This window comes from Zootoca vivipara, chromosome 6 (assembly GCF_965207765.1).
Source record: "Zootoca vivipara chromosome 6, rZooViv2.hap1.1, whole genome shotgun sequence".
NCBI lineage: Eukaryota > Metazoa > Chordata > Lepidosauria > Squamata > Lacertidae > Zootoca > Zootoca vivipara.
Window position 1 is genome coordinate 93,208,044 of NC_142589.1, and position 16,146 is coordinate 93,224,189.

Here is a 16,146-nt window from a genome sequence, read left to right on the forward strand (position 1 = left end):
TCTATAGCTGTAAAATAAGGTGAGCAAGTCTTGTTTTTCTTATCTCTATGTAAGGAGACAGAAAGGAGGAAAGGGGGGCTACGGTGTCTCGGTTGGGACAGAATTGCTGAAATGCAAACTAGCCTTAAGCACACGAAGCTAATCTATTGAAGTCAGATGTGCGCAACGACAATGATATACTGTTTTGGATTAACGCTGATTGCAAAAGTAATGCCTACTTATTTATACCAACGAAAAACAAAATTTACACAATAATTACTGTGGCAACTTTGGAACTCCCTGGCCCTTGACATCAGGCATGAACACAATGCTTTATTAATTTTTTAAAAAAAATATGACACACCTATTTTCTTTGTAAAATAGAACTTTTAAAATTGTATTGACTGGTTGTTTTAGAGATTTATATCCCATATTTACAAAAAAAACAAAAACACATCTAACCATCTACAATTAAAATCTATATACAGTACTCTAAATAAATATACTCTAAAATAAAGGGCCCGAGATAATAAATGTAAATTTACAGGCCTGAGATACGGGACAAATGTCAAACTTCCAGACCTAAGCTATCTATTTTTCCCCTTCGTTTTCTTTTCAGCGCCTGCTGAAAACTTTTGATTTCACCCCCGGAGGCACACTCCATTATTGCCTCTCTGAACAGATGCCCATAGCTGCCAAGTTTTCCCTTTTCTCACGAGGAAGCCTATTCAGCATAAGGGAATTTCCCTTTAAAAAAGGGATAACTTGGCAGCTATGGATGCCCACAAGTTCCCAGGGAACTCTGGGAAGGGCAGGTCTGGAAGGGGAATAAGGGTCTCCACCGCTAACAAACTACAGCTCCCAGAATCCTTTGGGGGGAAAACACGCCAAGGTAAAGATAAAGGGACGACTGACTGTTAGGTCCAGTCGAGGATGACTCTGGGGTTGTGGTGCTCATCTCGCTTTACTGGCAATGGGAGGCCGTGGACCTTCCCACCAGAGCAGTACTTATTTATCTACTTGCACTTTGTGCTTTCGAACTGCTAGGTTGGCAGAAGCAGGGACAGAGTTCACCCCGTCACGGGGATTCGAACCGCCGACCTTCTGATTGGCAAGCCCAAGAGGCTCAGTGGTTTAACCCACAGCGCTACCCTGGTTAAAAAATTCCTTCCAGTAGCACCTTAGAGACCAACTTAAGTGTGCCTGCAGACGGAAACGCATACCAATGACAAACTTAGTTGGTCTCCAAGGTGCTACTAGAAGGAATTTTTTTATTCAGCTGTCATGCAGTCGTCATCCACTGGATGTCAGGATTTCCAAACAAAAATCTCCAAGTAGCCAAAAATAAACCCGCGGACCATAGCTGTCAACTTTCGGATTTGAAAATAAGGGATCAGCAGCCTCACCTGTCCGGGGACAGTCTAAGGTATATCTAACAATCCAGGATAGCAGTGGGAAACGGCGCTAAAATAAGGGAATTTCCAGCAAAAAAAGGGAAGGTTGACAGCTATGCTGCAGACCTTTCCTAAAAATAAAATAAAAAATACATCAACTGGGTAAATGCAGTTTATCAGCTGGTATTATTGGTATAACCTGTCGGAATTGTAGACAAGAGAATTGTAGAATTGTAGAGTTGGAAGGGACCTCAGGGGTCATCTAGTCCAACCCCCCCCCCCCGGATATGAGGGAATCAAGAAGGATCAGAAGTGAGAGAATGGACCCAATAGTTGTCAGAATGGACCCGATATTTGTCCTGTCGGCATTTAGGGTTCCTACCCCATTAAAGACCCATTAAATGGGCCCAATATTTGTCCTGTCGGCATTGAGGTTTGCTACCCATTAAAGCAGGGGTCAGCAAACATTTTCAGCAGGGGGCCGGTCCACTGTCCCTCAGACCTTGTGGGGGGGGGGACTATATTTTGGACAAATAAATAAAATAATGAACGAATTCCTATGCCCCACAAATAACCCAGAGATGCATTTTAAATAAAAGCACACATTCTACTCATGTAAAAACAAGCTGATTCCTGGATCGTCCACGGGCCGGATTTAGAAGGCGATTGGGCCGGATCCGGCCCCCAAGCCTTAGCTTGCTTACCCATGTTAAAGAATTAAAGGACCTTTTTTCTAATCATCATCTTTCTCAGTGAACCTTGGGTGCATTTTAGGTTGCTGAGCTTAGCAGGACTACCGCTCTGAGTTAAGCTGCCCAGGGTTGAGGTGGTTTTTAAGGGTTTAAAAAGTAAATACCGATACATGGGCTTGGCTTCCAGGGATGCGTGGCATCACAATAACAATAACAATAACAATAAATATTGGCTCCAGGGGTGCCCAACCTTTTTTTAAAAAAAAGGGCCAGATTTGATGATGTCAACATGCATGGCGGCCGACCAAAGTTCTGGAGCTTTTTTGGGGATTAAAGTTGTTGAGCTTTTCTTACTTTGAACATGCATGTTCTACTAATCCAAAGTAGAATTACAGGTAGGTAGCCGTGTTGGTCTGAGTCAAAACAAAATAAAATTAAATCCTTCAGTAGCACCTTAAAGACCAACTAAGTTTTTATTTTGGTATGAGCTTTCGTGTGCATCTGACGAAGTGTGCATGCACACGAAAGCTCATACCGAAATAAAAACTTAGTTGGTCTTTAAGGTGCTACTGAAGGAATGTTTTAATTTTTTAATCCAAAGTACTTTACAATGGAGTTTTGCAGGGCTGTTGGGCAGTTGTTATCATTTTTTACTGCAAAAGAAAAGAAGGAAAGAAAGAAAGAAACTGGTATTTCTTGTTTACTTAATTTTTTTTTTAATCCCTTCATTCCCTTTCCTGTGCCAACTTCCCTTCCTGTTGCTAGGATTTCTGTAAGCCCTGAAGGGTTCCCTCTTGGCACAGCATGGTCCTGGCACCAGCGTTAAATGTCTGATGATAAGATCTGGGTTCAAATCTCCAATCTGCCGTGAAACCAAGGGGGTGTTCTCAACGTATAATCTTTCTCAGCCAGGCCTACCTCACAGGGTTGCTGCGAGGATAAACTAAGCGGGCAGGTGCATGTAATGAGCTCCTTGGGGAAATGAAGCAGGGTCACAGAAAGTAAGAGGCTTCCCCTTTCTCAGGAGGGAAGGCCTCTTCTAAGCAGGGATGGGAAAATCTGTGGCGCTCCGAGTGCTGTTGAAATACTACTGTTCCCATCTGCCATGCAAACTGAGGCTGGCGGGAACTGTAGTTTGATGGAGGACAGTTAGTATTTTTTTCTGTTGTGAACCGCTCCGGAATCTTTGGATGAAGGTTGTTATAATAAAAATAATAATAATAGTAATAATACAAAATATGCTTTTCAAATAATAGATTTGAATGTCAGCTCATTCGTTGCATGCACATTTTTGAAAGGGGGAGGGTGGTGGAAACAGTGAAATCATCACTTCCAAATCGTGGCAATTCACTGCTTGCATTTATTTAATATTTGAAGATGCCGTCTTGCTTCAACTCTGGTTTGTTTTTGTTTTTTTTCGTTGGTGTTTTCATGTTTTAAAGGGACCCCTGACCGTTAGGTCCAGTCGCAGACGACTCTGAGGTTGCGGCGCTCATCTCGCTTTACTGGCCGAGGGAGCCGGCGTACAGCTTCCGGGTCATGTGGCCAGCATGACAAAGCCGCTTCTGGCGAACCAGAGCAGGGCACGGAAATGCCGTTTACCTTCCCGCCAGAGCGGTACCTATTTATCTACTTGCACTTTGACGTGTTTTCAAATTGCTAGGTGGGCAGGAGTTTTATATTTTATACGAGATAAAAAACACAAAATATTATTATTATTAATTATTTATACCTCGCCCATCCAGCTGTGTTTCCCCCTCTATTAACTCTACTAGAGCATTAGAGTTATGATATAAAAGAGGGAAGATAAGTTGCAGCTAAGGGTGGGGGGGGGGAAACATCCTAGGAAATGGGATGGGAGGCTGATAATACAAAAGGGGGAAAAAACTTATTATGTATCGGATTTTGATGTGCAATTTGTGGAATTTTAATAACAACAACAACAACAACAACAACAACACAAAATACTTAATAAAAACAAGAACAGAAACAAAACAATCCAATCCCTCCTTCTAAGTCGGTATTATCCAGGAAATCAAAGCAAAAACCAAAGGACACAACTAATTCAGATCCATTCATTCCAATATGCTTACTCTGAGTAGGATTTCACTGCATTGTCACTACAACTCCTTGCATTATAATGTTTGGGTAATGTTTTAAAAAGACATATTTGTTCTGAAATCCATGGGGGGGCATGTTTTTTGCTGTGTTTTTTTAAAAGAACCCAAATAATCTTTGTTTCCTTTGATCTTGGCCAACCTATCTATTCCTTTCCTTTGCCCAATTAACTTTTCCTCCCATCTGTTTTCATGATATGTCTACTTAATCGAATTAGGGGTCAGTTAGTTAGATATTAATGGAAATTTTGAAGCTGCGGGAGGGGGCGGGGCGCAGGAGGAAGTTGGGTGGGAAAAGGGATGCTGCTCCTTTAAATGAAGAGGGGGGGGGAGCGGAACTGACTTTGCCAGGACTTCTAGGGAGTGTCTGCAAAGAACAAAAAATGTCACATTTTTTCATGGGCTTCCCCCCCCCCTTTTTTTGCACGAGGGAGAGAAAGGGAACAGCTGACAATTTCAGAGAGCCAGAGAATACGGGGCACTTGTGGCCCTTCAGGCTGTTGTTGGACTCCAATGGGGGGCAGTGTGGTTTAGTGGTTAGAGCACTGGACTGGGACTGGAGGTTTCGAATCCTTGCGCCTCCGCTGCTCCCTGCTCAGCCCGGAAACTCACCCATGGGGACCTTGGGTGGGTGGGTGGGTGCCGGTTCTCTCAGCCTAGCCGACCTCGCAAATCGTCGTGGGGACGATGAAAATGACAGAGAGAACCGCATAAGCCGCCTGGAGGAAAGATGGCAGCATTGTCCTTGTCACCCCTAACCATTGGCCCTGCTGGCTGCAAGCAGAGCAGTGACCCAAAAGTCACCCAGTGAAATTCACAGCCTAGCGGGGAATTTGAACCCGGGTCCTAGTCTGGCAATCTAACCACCAGACCGTACTGCCTCGCCACCTTCCTGCTTAAAGCAGCCCTTAATTTGGGATCTATACGAGCCTGGCTTTGCAATGCCGTTAGCCACACCGTACATTAAAGGCGCCCCCACCAAGGATCCCTGGAACTGTGGTTTATTAAGGGTACTGGGAGCTGCTTCAGGGCGCTGAGAACTGTAGTTGAGGTCCAGCGCCGAGGGCCTTCTGGCGGTTCCCTCACTGCGAGAAGCAAAGCTACAGGGAACCAGGCAGAGGGCCTTCTCGGTGGTGGCACCCGCCCTGTGGAACGCCCTCCCATCAAAGAGATAAACAATTACCTGACATTTAGAAAACATCTGAAGGCAGCCCTGTTTAGGGAAGTTTTTAATGCGTGACATTTTAATGTACATATTTTAATCTTTGTTGGAAGTCACCCAGAGTGGCTGGGGAAACCCAGCCGGATGGGTGGGGTACAAATAAATTATTATTATTATTATTGTTATTATTACAGTATTATTATTATTATTATTATTATTATTATTATTATTATTATTATTATTATTATTATTATTAGAACCAGGGCATGTCAAGAGAGTTGGGAACTGTAGTTTGTTAAGGGTGCTAGTTTAAGGGTCCTGAGAACTGCCGTTTGTTAAGGGCATGGGGAACTGCAGTTTCTCCGGGGCTCTGGAAGCCACAGCGTGACGGGTTTGCTTCCAACGCCTCCCCGCAGCCCAAAACAAGGTTCACTACGAGGACTAGCCTCTTGTGCGCGGAAATGAAATTGCAAAACCCTTTTTCTCTTTCTCACACTCCTTCCACGAGGAGCGGAATTGGGCGACGTCCCCTTGAGCCCCGGGACCCAACCCCTCTCCGGTGTCTGGGCCCTGATTCAGAGGTTAGGAATTTGCATCTGATTGCTATTTTGTCATCCTATGATTTGTCTCTCCAGCGCTGAGCACGCCTTAGGCACTGAGCTACCCAGCAGGAGGAGGAGGAGGAGGTGGCAAGGAGCCCCAGCCAGCCGCTGCCGTCGCCGCCATGGCCTCGCTTGTAAAAGGAAACTTGCAGATGGGAGCCCGATAAAGGAGGCTGGCTGCGCTGAAATAAAACAAGGGAGGCGCAGCTTCCGCACGCGCGCAGGGACAAGGGCAAACGGCGACAAACACGGGAGTCACCTCAACCCGGAGGATCAATAAGGACTGGTCTCTTGGAAAGGTGGTTTTCTTTTCCTTTCCTGGAGCCCGGTTGGATCACCTGCTTGGGCGGAGGGCGTGCGTAATTTTTTTTATTTTAGCCTGGAAGGAAAAGAGAGGGGGGGAATGAAGCTGCTCCAGCCGCCGCCTTTGCAGGGTAAGACCCTCTTTTTTTTCTTTTGCACGTTGCTAAATAAGGATATGGGAATTGGGGTGTGTGCGCGCGATGGTGTGTTTTCCTCTCTCTCCCCCGCCCCCTCCTCCTCCAAAGCTGGGTTGTAGGGTGCCGTGCGTAAATACGCGCGCGCGTGTTTGGATAAGTCGTGCCAACATTTTTTTATTTTTTTAAAAAAACGATACTTTCTTGCAGTGGGTTAGGATGTTTGCGTGCAGTGTTTATTTACTTAAGTTAAAATATTTGTTAGCCTGTTTGCTAATACTTGCTAAACGAAGTCCAAAACGTGTGTGCGTGGCTCTGTACAGTATACGTTTTTGCCAAGCGAGCGAGCGAGTTGCAAGCGCGCGGTTATCGCGGGCGGAATCCTACGCAAGAGTAGACCCACCGAAGTTAGGCTTTACAAAAGTGGGTCTGCTCTCGAGGAGGTTCTGAGAAAGGGGAGAAATGCGAGCGTGCATTAAGATGGGCTAAGATCATGCGAACAGAGTCGATATTTTAATTAATACGGTATTTGTTTATATATGGTTTTATATATATATATATATATTTTAAAGTGTAGGTTTGCTTGGAAGGGACTTGAATGTGCAACCTGTAATGGAGCTATGTCCTCACGCCACCAAAATATTGTTCCTTAGGCTCAGACTGTCCCTGTGGCTGGCTTTTTGTTTGTTTTAAGAAAAAGCACATTTCACATCAAATTTATCTGATGTGATTAAGCTGGGGGAAGGGAGGGGTCACACACTCTCTCCTAAACCTCTCCTGTCCATTACACACACACACACACACCCCTTTCTGGGCACAATTATTTTAGACAGCCCTATGCAGAGTTTAGGCCCAATATGCTGCTATTACTATTACGTACTACTACTATTATTAGCTTTGTAATGACCGTGAGGGATAATTTGCAGAAAATGTGTGGCTTACTATGTTTCTTTTTTTAAAAGATCTATTTGCAAAAGGTTTGTATATGTGCTAATTACACACACAGAGAGAGATATCCTTCCTCTGTTAATGTTTTTCATAGTGGCTATTTTAAACTCTTGGGTGAGGGGAAAATTAAATGTATACTGGGTTATTCTAAAGGCCTCTGTGGCTGATTCACACACCCCTCTCTGATAAGAGCATGACTCCCTCTCTCTTTTTTTAAACCCACCACAACCTTCTCAGCATTAACCAACTCTATCAGGCGCTCCTCCCCTGCTCCAACTCCTTTCTTCCCTGAAATGATCTTTATCTCCTAGAATATCCTAGAGTTTAAAAGTTTCCTCAAAGGACACCCAGCCCAAACTTGCCAACACCGGAAGCCAGCGGTTAGCAGCACGTGGGCACCCTCGGTTTTAAATAACAGAGAAGCAGGCACATCCTAATAGCAGTGGTTTTATTTTTTTAATGTATAAAAAGTTGGGGTGTTCTTCTGCATGAGTCTCTGTTCTCAGGGATGACTCCTCCTTGGAAGGAGGCAATTCCTTGGAGGAGGTGAGGAGCAGCAGCAGCAGCTGTGTCTTGAGCTGGGGAGGTCTGCTTGCCCTCAAGGCCAGGAGCTCCTTCCTTTGGCTCTGTGAATCATGCAGAGGGGCAACAGGGACCCTCTCCTTCCCATTTGATTATCCTTACCTATTTTCTTGGGGTGGGGAGTTTTTGGAGTTAAAAGTGTTTTATCCTAGGAGTCAACCCTGCTCAATTTTGGTATGCATGGATGTCGTTTGTGTATGTGTGTGTGTGTGTGTGTGTGTGTGTGTGTCGGAGAGACTTAAACAACCATGCTGGCGACTCTAAATGGGTTTCCTACACCAACCGTGGAGGATAAGCTATTAATGGCGACTTCTGTTCTCGTGCTCCTCTGTCCACGGCAATAAATGCCTCTGAATGTCAGCTGCTAGGAATCCCAAATGGAGAGAGTTGCTGGGGGGTGGGTCTGCTGGGGGGGGGGCTTCTCGCTCGGGCATAAGGTTTTCCCCATTTGAGAGCAAGGTGCTGGAATTGGTGGTCCAACAGCTAGACCATGGCCAATCACCTTCTCAATCTGGCCCATGGACAGTCCAGAAATCAGGAATTCGTTCATTTATTTTTCTTCCAAAATATAGTCCAGCCCCCCCCACAAGGTCTGAGGGACAGTGGACCGGCCCCCTGCTGAAAAAGTTTGCTGGCCCCTGGTTTAGACTCTTCCGATGTTCTTCTGAGGCTGGAAACTTTGAGATAATTCGGGGGTGCTGTGTGGGTTCGCCACAGCGTAGAATAAATCGAGTCCCCTGTTTCCAACTAGCAGATATCTCTGTGGCCATGGGGAGCGCAGTCTCTTATCTACATATTAAGATAGATGAAATGTGCATTTTTAAAAGTTGCTGCTGCTCATGGACGAGTGACATGTTTTTGCCAGGCTCACCCCCCCACCACCCCAATTACCCACTTCGTATTTCTCCATAGGGGCGACTCTTAGTTGTTCAATTCGGTGACGAAGTTTAGAGGTGACCCTCCAACTAGTCTGCAGAGCCCCACCCCTCCGGTCTTGGGTTTATTGGTCACGCAAAGGTGTGACGGAATGTTGAAACTGCCCCTGGGTGTGTGTTCTGTTCTGTTTCTTTCTTTCCCCCCACTGGGGAATCTTTGTTAGGCAATGATTTACAACATTATTAGAGGTCCGGAGAAATATATTAAAAAGTCACCTGCAAGGTCACCCCCCAGCTCTGCAAATTCTCACATCGTTGGCCGTCTAATCCAACAATTGGACAGATGGCAAAGGTTTCTAATAGTTTGCAAGAGAAAAGACCTTGAGGTGGACCTTAGCAGGGAAGCAAACTCCTCTCTCTCTGGGCTCGTTCTTGTGGCCGGACCTAAAATTAAACAAACCACTTGAGGGGACTCTCTATGCGCCATGTGACTCTCAAATGGTACACTTCCGTCCGAGCCAGGAAGTAAAACCTTCCTCTTTGGGTGCCCTCTGCTCCTCTTAACTGACTCTTAAAACTGAGCTGGTCCCTCAGGGTGGTACAGAATCGGCAGGGGAGACCTGCCATTTCGACAGTGGAAATCTTTCCTCCGTCCGGAGAATGCACTCTGCGCATGGAAACTCGTGGCTGCCTGTTTTATCTTAGGCCGTGTCTCCTATGTGCAACAATCCTTATGTTCGCCGCCACTGTGGGATGGCTGCCACCAAATACAGAAGGGACCCAATTTGGAAGAGACCCACAGAGGCATCTAGTCCAGCCCCCCGCAGTGCAGGAGATACAGCTGTTTTAAACAACAAGGGGCCCTCTTTGCGCTTAATCATGGCGTAGAGAAGAGTTTTCCTGCCTCTCTCCTAACACTAGAACTGGTGGCCGTCCGATAAAGTTGATGGTTGGAAGATTCCGGAAGGGTTTCTTCGCAGAGTTAAACTGCGGAACTGCCCGACGTAGGAGGCAGGGACAAGGCCTCCAACCTGGAGGCGTTTAAAAGAGGTTTTGGCAAACGAATGGAGCGGGAGAAGGCTGGCTTGGCTTCCACAGTTAAGGCACGTGCTGATCTTAGCGCATCTCTCCCTCGCTGTTTTCCGACCTGAATTTCCTTTACGAACCCTGCCCCCTAGATCTCAAAAGTGACATTTTTAAAGGTTTGTCAACGGGGTTTGGTCGGAATATCTCAAAAGTGATTTGTTTTGGAATCGGGAAGAATCCCGTGCCCGTTGAACCGATTTTATTTAGCTTTAGTTGAAAGCTCAGAGAGAGATGGACTCTTGCAGACCACGCTCTTCCCAGAGGTCTTAGAAGTTCTTTCCCACTGCAGGGGCTTAACATCTGGACCCTGCTGGAAAAGCGGAAACGCCTGTAGTTGTTGTTGTCGTTTTTTTGGTAAGCTAGCAAGGGGCTTCTGTGAGGTTCCCCTTTGTCTGTCAGTTCTGCCTCCTACAAGATCATTAAAGAATTAATGTCTTTAGCACGTGGGGGTGGTTGAGGAGAGAGATGTTCCTCCCTACCGAGCCAGCTCAGCCATTCTTCAAATTCTCTCCTTCCCTTCCTCCTTCCTCTTTCTGAACTGAACAGCTGGGGGTTGTCTCGGGTGCAAAATCGGCAGGATTTTCTGCAGCCGATCTCTTGCTCTTTTGGGGAGAAGACTCCAGAGGACATTGCAAGCTTCCGCGGGGGAAGGAGGGGTGCTTTTTAAATTTCTAAACCTGGGAACGAGCGACCTGTTGGTTTCTTGGAGAGGTGGAGGGAAAAATCACTCTGCACGTGCTCCAGTGAACTAGTTAATTACGTAATCAGCTAGTTTCTAGGGCCAAGGCAATGTAAGCGAAGCAAAAGGCAGGGGTTATGGACAAGTGCATTATTATTATTACATTATTATTATTATTATAACAGGGTATCTGAAGAAGTGTGCATGCACACGAAAGCTCATACCTATGATAAACTTAGTTGGTCTCTAAGGTGCTACTGGAAGGAAATTTTTTTTACTTAATATTACAGTGTTGTTATTTACTATTGTTGGCACCTGTCCATAGAATTATAGAATCATAGAGTTGGCAGAGATCACAAGGGCCATCCAGTCCAACCCACTGCCAAGCAGGAAACATCATCAAAGCATTCCTGACATATGCCTGTCAAGCCTCTGCTTAAAGACCTCCAAAGAAGGAGACTCCACCACACTCCTTGGCAGCAAATTCCACTGCCGAACAGCTCTTACTGTCAGGAAGTTCTTCCTAATGTTGAGGAGGAATCTTCTTTCTGGAAGTTTGAATCCATTGCTCCGTGTCCGCCTCTCTGGAGCAGCAGAAAACAACCTTTCTCCCTCCTCTATATGACATCCTTTTATATATTTGAACATGGCTATCATATCACCCCTTAACCTTCTCTTCTCCAGGCTAAACATACCCAGCTCCCTAAGCCGTTCCTCATAAGGCATCGTTTCCAGGCCTTTGACCATTTTGGTTGCCCTCTTCTGGACACGTTCCAGCTTGTCAGTATCCTTCTTGAACTGCGGTGCCCAGAACTGGACACAGTACTCCAGGTGAGGTCTGACCAGAGCAGAATACAGTGGTACTATTACTTCCCTAGATCTAGATGCTATACTCCTATTGATGCAGCCCAGAATTGCATTGGCTTTTTTAGCTGCTGCATCACACTGCTGACTCATGTCAAGTATCCATCTCGTAAGACAATGGAGTACGCCTCTGGGGATGAAGTCAGAACTCTGCATTCGCAGCACCCAAGGGACCTCCCTGGGGCACAAGCCTGGGCTGTGTGTCTGGGGGTCCTGGGCTGCCCGGAAGACAAGATCCCCCCCTCGGCCTCAAAGATGGGGTCCGAAGGAAAGCAGAGCAAGACGTTTGGCACCTGCTTGGCTGCAGGAGTTGCCGGAAGGAGACGGACAAGGCACCATCCAACCGCCTTAGGGACTCCGCTCCAGATTTGTGTAGGGTTTCCTCCTGAGCCTTTTCTTCTCATGAAGATATCCTGCAAGGCAGCGGAGGTTTAGGGTCACAGCTTCCTTCTCCTAGACAGGCTCCCTTCCCAGGTAGACAAGCCCCACCTGCCCCTCACTTGTAGAAACCACCTTCTTGACTGTTGGACCCACTTGGTCTTGGTCCCCTAACTCACCGAGGGTTTGAGACCCATTGGCTTCCTTCACCTGGTTTAGCTGGCCAGTCAAAGCCGTTTCCTGGGATTGTGCCCGCCATCTCACGCTGACCGCAAGTGAGAGCTGAGGGCAGGGTGGGGGACCAAAGGTGGACAAATGACCGCAGAAGGATGTGTCCCCCACCAGAGCTCCTACCGCTCCCCTAACTAAAACCCTGTTATTACTAAATATTAACAGCTTGATCCCATGCATCTCTCCTCAGAAGTGAAGCCTATGGGATTGGCTCCCATTAAATTGCAACCAGCATTGTTCCTAATATTAATACTAATAAGACTTTTATTACTTATACCCCGCCCATCTGGCTGGTTTTCCCCAGCCACTCTGGGCGGCTCCCAACAGAATATTAAAAACACAACAAAGCATCAAACATTAAAAACTTCCCTAAACAGGGCTGCCTTCAGATGCCTTCTAAAAGTCGGTTTATTTCCTTGACATCTGAAGGGAGGGTGCCACCACTGAGAAGGCCCTCTGCCTGGTTCCCTGCAACCTCACTTCTGGCAGGGAAGGAACCGCCAGAAGGCCCTCGGAGCTGGACCCCGGTGTCCAGGGTGGAGACGCTCCTTCAGGTATACTGGGCCGAGGCTGTTCCTAAGAGCGCCCCCCACCAAAGAAAAGGTTGTATTTTAAGGTTTGGGACAGGCATAGGCAACCGCGGACCTCCAGATGTTTTTGGGACTACAATTCCCATGATCCCTAGCTAACAGGACCAGTGGTCAGGGATGATGGGAATTGTAGTCCCAAAACATCTGGAGGGCCGAGTTTACCTATGCCTGGTTTGGGACGTGAAGCGGACTTATAAATTGGTCGGTTCCAGGTGGTTGTAAGAAAGCAGATTGCAAAACTAAATCCATCAACCGAATGAAAACCTTAAAAGCTGCGTGTTACTCGAGGAATAACCAGAACTTCTTTTTTTGGGGGGGGGGGTGCGTTTTATTTGCAAGCTGGCCCTGAGCGCAACTGCCGCCACTCTGCCTTGGGTTGGGTGGGGTTGCCAGCAGCTGGTATTTGGGAAGGTAGACTGCCCCTGGTACTGGAAGTTCAGCTCCTGGAAAGCAACTCTTCCTGATCGCAGTTCCCACCCGGTGGGTATTTTTCCAGAGGCGACGATAACCTTCCCTGATACGAGTTAAGAAGGGCGGAAACCTCGAAACGCCTTTGGGAGGCTGCGTCAATGAAAGCTGTTGGCCGCGGTCAATGGAGAGGCAGGGCCTCTCCCGATTGGCCGCCGCGCCCTCTGACATCAGAAAGGTTCTGTGGTTGCCTTCCGTGGCAGTTGTGCGAGAGAGGAAGAGGTGCGTGGCCACATTATTTCCTGAATGCGGGATTAAAACTGGTTCGTATCCATCGCCAATTCGCTTGGCGGAGTACAACCAATGCGTTTTATCTGTTCTGAAAATTTTCAGGCCATTGTGTGTCTGGGAATGCTCAACCCTGGCTGGAATTAGATTTTTTCCCCAGGGCTGGGTGTCTCACCTTCAGATTTGTAATTTGGGTTTTTAACCCTTTAAGAGCCCAGCTAGCGGTGGCTGGCGAGTAGCCGCTGCAAAACAGACTCTTCCTTCCCCGTTTAATTTGCCGAAAGCCCTTATAAAAACCTTGTGGCGGTGAGTTCCTGAATCTGTTTTGCGAAGGAAAGGAGAGAGCGGCCGGGTCCCTGGCGACGTTTTCTCTCTCTGCCCCTCTCCTCACTACGCGCCTTTAAGGACGCTTTTCCTTCTGTGAAAAGACAGGTTTTGTTGTCGGTTTCGGAGGAAAGCCGGGTAAGGGGAGGTCAGGGGTATATAAAGGTGTTTTCTCCCTCTCTCCTAATGCCGGGATTCGGAGACAAATGAGTGGTGGAAGATCCGGGACAGGCAAAAAGGGCGCGTCTTTGGAACTCGCTTCCGCAGGAGGCAGCGACTGGCCGCCAACTTGAAAAGAGGCTTCAGACATGTTCCTGGAGAGGAGAATGGGCCATTGATGCCTATGTTCTCTCTCCGATGCTTCTGAATGCTAGTTGCTGGAAACCTGAAGGGAGAGGGCTCTTGGGTTCGAATCCTGTTTGCCGGTTTCCCATAATGGGCAACTGACTGGCCACTTTGATGGCAGGACGCTGGACTAAATTTGCTAATAGGCCCGTCTTTGAATTTTATGGGGCGGGGAAATGGCAAGCAGTTGTGTGTGTGTGCTGTGTGGGCAACCTTGCTCATCACGTCTGAATTTACATTATTACTGTTATTGTTATTATTCCTCCTCCTCCTCCTCCTTTTTCCCTGGCAGGGACTCAAGGCGGCTTGCAGATAAAATACGAGCGGCTGAAAACTTTTTTTGGGGTGAACCATTAATTGAAGAAACAGTTGAACGTCAATAGAAATAAAACTATATACAGTGGCACCTCGGTTTTCAAACCTACCCGTATATTCCGGCGTATAAGACGACTGGGCGTATAAGATGACCCCCAACTTTTCCAGTTAAAATATAGAGTTTGGGATATACTCGCCGTATAAGAAATACGACCCGGCGTATAAGACGACCCCTGACTTTTGAGAAGATTTTCCTGGGTTAAAAAGTAGTCTTATACGCAGGAATATACTGTAATCCTTTCCGGAAGACCGGTCGACTTCCGAAACGTTCGAAAGCCGACGCATGCGTTTCTGGAAGCATTTACGTCGGGAAAACTCTATGCGGAAGCTGTGTGGCAGGTCCAGCTTCCGAAAAGCGTTTGAAAACCAAAGCAGTTACTTCTGGGTTTTCGGCGTTCGAAAGCCAAAACGTTCAGCTTCCGAGATGTTTGAAAACCGAGGCACCACTGTCCTATTTAAGATATGTTTAAAAACACACCCACCCACCAAAAAAAAAGCATGCAAACATACATTATCTTTCCTCTTCCTGGTGAGGAACGCTGTCTCCAAAAAATGAGGTTGCAGGAGACTGTCCCTGAGACATTTCTCTTTCCAAAGAGGAAACCGTCCAGGGTATTTGAAAATCTGGCCCCTCGGCTCGGTCGCCTATGGCGATGAGCAACGGGTGTCCAGGGGACCCCAGAGCAGAAGTACATGTCTGTCTTTGGTTTGCCAATTGCCCTCTGGGTTAAATATTAGGAGAGAGTGCAGGTAAAAAAAAAAGCATTCCTTGAGATTCGGCGACTTGATTCTGGACTCACCAGCTGGACCAGTTGCTTAATGGCTGTCGACTCTTGAAACCTGTTTTATGTAGAAGCTGAAAAACGACTGGCGTTTTATGACTGGCGTGGGTTCAGTTGTGAGCCCGCTGTGTTCTATTTCCCAACTTTTTCTGCAAGGAGCCCATGGTTCGCCCCCCCCATTCCTCAGTTAATCCCTACAACAGCCCTGCGAGGTAGGCTAGGGGGCTGCAGCCACGATTCTGAGGTCACCGAGCGAGATTCAGGACCCAGCGGGGATTCGAACCCTGATCTCCCAGGTCCTAGTCCGACATTCAAACAACCACTACACTCCCCTGGTTTTCCTAGAGTCCTTCTGCTATGGGGCAAGCTCTATAAATGCAGTAAGCGAATAAATATGGGGAAGGCACTTAGAAAAGGATCTGAAATACTTTCCTTGAATTAGTTTTCTTCCTGATTGTTTTCATCGGATGTTTTAATGTGTTGTAAAGCGCTTTGAGATTCCACCCCCCCTTGAATTATAATGCTGTATAGAAATAATAATGATAATAATAATAATAATAATAATAATAATAATTTATTATTTATAGCCCGTCCATCTGCCTAGGTTTCCCCAGCCACTCTGGGAGGCTCCCTACAGAAAATTAAAAACACGCTAAAACATCAAACATTAAAAACTTCCCTAAACAGGGCTGCCTTCAGATGTCTTCTAAAAGTTCTTTATCTCCTTGACATCTGATGGGCGCCACCACCGAGAAGGCCATTTGGTGATTAGTGCATACTATATATATGTGTGTGTGTGTGTGTGTGTGTGTGTGTATATGTGTGTGTGTGTGTGTATATATATATATGACTTTCAAGCACTGGTGGAAAGGTCAAATTCTGCTAACCTCAAACGGCGACTGGAGTCGCCCCCGCCTGTTCTTTCCTTCCTGTCAATGCCGAACCTCCCCTTGCTTCCCTTTTGTTAAAAAATGAAAAAAGTTATCCCTCCCCTCCCTTTTTCCTTCC

At 46.7% G+C, this 16,146-nt stretch overlaps 1 protein-coding gene across 1 annotated transcript in view; it reads left to right on the plus strand.

The window, feature by feature from the left end:
* The first annotated feature begins 5,916 nt into the window (after positions 1-5,916).
* The window catches only part of ARID3A (AT-rich interaction domain 3A), a 66,020-nt gene continuing 55,790 nt past the window's right edge, over positions 5,917-16,146 (plus strand). Inside the window, exon 1 of the mRNA XM_060275315.2 lies at positions 5,917-6,380. The gene's annotated coding sequence lies outside the window, so the exon portion shown is untranslated. The remainder of the gene's footprint in view (positions 6,381-16,146) is intronic.